At 38.7% G+C, this 4,378-nt stretch overlaps 1 long non-coding RNA gene across 1 annotated transcript; it reads right to left on the bottom strand.

The window, feature by feature from the left end:
• Nucleotides 1-3,148: 3,148 nt before the first annotated feature.
• Nucleotides 3,149-4,007, bottom strand: LOC125966278 (uncharacterized). The gene is made up of 4 exons (XR_007480214.2): nt 3,909-4,007; nt 3,736-3,813; nt 3,563-3,637; nt 3,149-3,376 (listed from the first exon to the last, which is right to left on the bottom strand). It is a non-coding gene; the product is annotated as an uncharacterized lncRNA (long non-coding RNA).
• Nucleotides 4,008-4,378: the final 371 nt, after the last annotated feature.

Raw genomic sequence — 4,378 nt, 5'->3', positions numbered from 1 at the left:
GTTGTTTGCAACTCTCGTAGTCAATTGTAGTGCCCATTTAACTGGCAAATAGGAATGTTTGCGGGAAGAGTTTGAACACTTCCTAATGATTCCCTTTAACCAAAAACTATTTATGACAGGGGCGTTCCCATTTATTGCCTCCTGGTTTAAAAGAGATTGTCTTACCCATGCCTTCTTTCTCCTCACACGCTCGCACCCACACAGGGTGTGAACACACACACACACACACACACACACACACACACACACACATACACGCAAAGCGGTATCACAGGGGACCCATGGTAGTATCCTGTTGACAGGGGACTTTAGGTTCCAGTCATTTTAACACAACAGAAATATTATTTTGAAGATATTTGGTCATAATATTACTGAAAAAAACCCAAAATGTTTTGATTTGAGGAAATTACAAACAGGGGACGTTCCTCCTTGAGTGACGTTTACATCTCAAAGGGAGGACATCCATGTACTGCAGTAGAGCTGCCTGTATTTATTGTTTCACAAATGGATTGCTAATAGCTTGTTAAGCAAAACAGAAAAACATTTTAAAGTCCTTTCTGACTTTAATATTGTCAAAAAATACAGTCAATACAGACAAGCAAAATGTTAAATACTAATAATAAATTGATTTTGATTTTTACGTATTCAAGAGGGCATTTCTCTTTTAAAAAAAGAGAAAAAAAGTTTGCTGTAGAAGCAAACAGGTAGAGTGGATTCGTGTTTATTATTATATTTAATAAATACCAACGTTTTCATGCAGGTCATATCATATTATTTTTGTTGTATTTATCCGCCACACCTCAAAGACCGGTCCTTGAAAATATTGTTGGTCCGTGGTGCAAAAAAGGTTGGGGACCGCTGCCTTAGGCAGCCTTTCAGACTCAGCTTTAGTGAAGTTTCAAGCTTAACATTGTAGGTGATTAATTAAGTTAATTATACCCTTAAAAAGAAATAAACACTAAATTAAATGTGTGTTTTAAAGGAAATACTTCAGAAATACTTCAGGAGATTTATACTTTTAAAAATTAAGAAAAACAGAAGATCATTTTGAACTCTTTCATGAATCTATTATAGTCAAAAAATGCACGGATTGGACATACAAATTGTGTTTACCTGTTGCCTTTATCTGACAAAGCTTTCTGACATTTAATTTTTGCTGGTACAGTGTCTTTCTATCATACAGGGGACTTGCGCGAAGTTTATATAGTAAAGCGGGGACATGCGCATTGTGAAATGGCAGACAAACAAAATATTACACACTCTGCTTACAAGCTGATTTTTTTTCATACTGAATAGGGCACTTTTCTGTCCATACAAATAATGCATATAGCTGACATTTCCGACATCTCATTTTTGCTGGTACATTGTCAAGACAGGTTGACTTGTGCGAAGTTTATATATTAAAGAGGGTACGTGTGCATTGTAAAATGTTCCGACAAACAAAATATTACACACTCTGCTTTCAAGCTGATTTTTGCAGACTGAATAGGGCACTTTTCTGTCCATACAAATAATGTACATACCTGACATTTCTGACATGTTATTTTTGCTGGTACAATGTCATCCTATCATAGAGGTTGACTTGCGCGAAGTTTATATATTAAAGAGGGGACATGTGCATTGTAAAATGTTCAAGACAAACAAAATATTACACACGCTGCTTTATTGAATTTCAAGCTGATTTATACTTATTGAATAGGGCACTTTTCCGACATTTCATTTTTTGCTGGTGCGATGTCTTCCTATCCTAGAGGGGACTTGTGCGAAGTTTATATATTAAAGAGGGTACGTGTGCATTGTGAAATGTTCAGACAAACAAAATATTACACACTCTGCTTTCAAGCTGATTTTTGCAGACTGAATAGGGCACTTTTCTGTCCATACAAATAATGTACATACCTGACATTTCTGACATGTTATTTTTGCTGGTACAATGTCATCCTATCATAGAGGTTGACTTGCGCGAAGTTTATATATTAAAGAGGGGACATGTGCATTGTAAAATGTTCAAGACAAACAAAATATTACACACTCTGCTTTATTGAATTTCAAGCTGATTTATACTTATTGAATAGGGCACTTTTCCGACATTTCATTTTTTGTTGGTGCGATGTTTTCCTATCGTAGAGGGGACTTGCGCAAAGTTTATATATTGAAGAGGGGACATTTGCATCGTAAAATCTTTACATATGTTAGCATGTGTTATGTTAGAAGGGTGCCGGTTCAATTCCCCCGCTGACCCTCCCTGTTTGCATGTTCTCTCCGAGGCTTCAGGGATTTGCTCCGGGTACTCCGGTTTTCTCCCACATCCCTAAAACATGCTTGATAAAGCCGATTGAGCACTCCAAATTTCCCCAAGGTGGGACTGCGAGTGCGGATGGTTGGTTGTTTCTGTGTGCCCTGCGATTGGCTGGAAACCGGTTGAGGGTGTCTCCCGCCTACTGCTGGAAAGGCTCCAGCACGCCCGTGACCGCCATTGCGACAAAATGGTGCAGAAAATGGATGGATGAATTTTTACATATTGAAGAGGGGACTTTTATGTACAACAGTGTTAATTGCAAGTGTGTATTTATTCGTTAGACTACAATGCTATTTAGTCTTAGTTTTATGTCAGTCATCTGGACTCTTTTAGTCTTAGTCTAGTTTTAGTCGACTAAATATAAATTCTAGTCTTAGTCGACTAAATGGTTCTCCAGAATTCCCAGTCACTGGAAATATCAATCACGCTGGTTGTTGGATTTGGTCCACAATTAGGAAAGCGTGCTATCCGCGCCTCACGGCAAAACCCATAGCCAATCACCTGTTATCCAATGTATTCACTGCATGCTCCTTTTATTTCTTCAGTTTTAGGAAAAGGCCAAGACTTGGGTTTTTTCTTACTGTCAAAAAAAGAAAACAAGTGACTTTCACCCCCCCCCCCAAAAAAAAAAAAATGTTACACTAAGTAAAATAAAGCACTGTTTGACATGATAGACCTGGTTAAGACCAAACTATATATTTTTTATACTCAGAGACCCAATAACCCCCCCCCCCCCTTTGCACTTTGCAACGGAGGGAAGGTAAAACGGGAAGAACCCTCGGACAAACCCTGACTGCAGGTGGGTGGCCATCTGCCTTGACCGGTTGGGTGGAAAGAGACAGCGAGAGACAAACTTAGCACTCATTTATTACACATTTCTCCTTAAGGATGCAATTTTGTTGTGTACAAAGAATTTTATGGCTTTCCAGTCTCGTCCATGATCTTTGAGTGATGGATTTTCATTTAAACATTTTTCACAGTCTTCCTTTCGAGGAACCCTCATTTCTGTCAGGAACTGCTTCAAATGACATTGGATAATGTTTTTTTCTGTCTTTGACCAGGGTATTCTGGATTTCACTGTAAATAAACAAAGAAAGTAAGAAAGTGAATAAATAGATGGATGGAAATGATTATCATTCAATCTTCTTAAACAAGCACATTACACAGGCATTATTAGTCATCCATTTTCCTTGTTAACAAATGTCAAACAAAGTGTTTGATTTCAAGGAGACAATATATTTTAGAGTCACTACACTAACACACCCTTTTGTTTAGATGGCTGTCCCCCAACTGCCTCTCTTGAAGTAGCAACTGTTTCTTTACCTTCCTCTGAGTTTTCTGAAATCACATGATCAACGATAAGACGTTTGCACTTATTGTGATTGAAAGTCACAATGCAGATGTAAATAATGAATGAATATTCAGTGAAAACTTACTTTCTTGACTTTTGAGAGTGGGCCTCTCAGACGGAATGTCCTTCCTCTCAGAGTCATCCGGCTCCTCTTCAGCTGAAACTAAATATTTTAAATCAATACTTGTGCACTAAAAGTCATTTTCCTTTGCTTTGTTTAGTAATAAGTGTAGCAAGTTATTGAAACCCTATACTTACAGTTTATGTTTGGCATTAAGCCCTCCAAGGTCTGTCCTTTGAATTGCCCCACTCCACTTTCCATGGCATAGATGAGTCTACTGACTTTTGCTGTTTGCAAGGTCTCTTCATGCAGTCTGTAGTATTCCCTATGGACTTCAATATCATGGCCCATGAAAGTTGCCAGCTGATCAAGCTCATGGCTTTTTAGATTTAGCAGCTGTGGAACAGTAGCCACATGTTTTCGCAATTTTGTGGACGTTATATTTTCTGGCCGTTCTGCTCCACAGGCCTCTGCAAATCTTTTTAGAGTATCACATCCACGAATATTCCCCTCAGAACCAAAATGGGTGCGGGCAAAGATGTAGGGGTTGTTTGGGGCAATCCCAACCTCTTCCCTTGTTTTGAGGAGAAGATCCACAGATTCCTTGACATCAGGAGGGAACAACACTGGAACTTTGCGGCCTCTTTTCCCCTCTATTTCTACCCTG

Source organism: Syngnathus scovelli, unplaced genomic scaffold, assembly GCF_024217435.2.
Source record: "Syngnathus scovelli strain Florida unplaced genomic scaffold, RoL_Ssco_1.2 HiC_scaffold_33, whole genome shotgun sequence".
In the NCBI taxonomy this organism is placed as follows: Eukaryota; Metazoa; Chordata; class Actinopteri; order Syngnathiformes; family Syngnathidae; genus Syngnathus; species Syngnathus scovelli.
The sequence above is the reverse complement of the archived record's forward strand: the minus strand, read 5'-3'. Positions and strand labels throughout refer to the sequence as shown.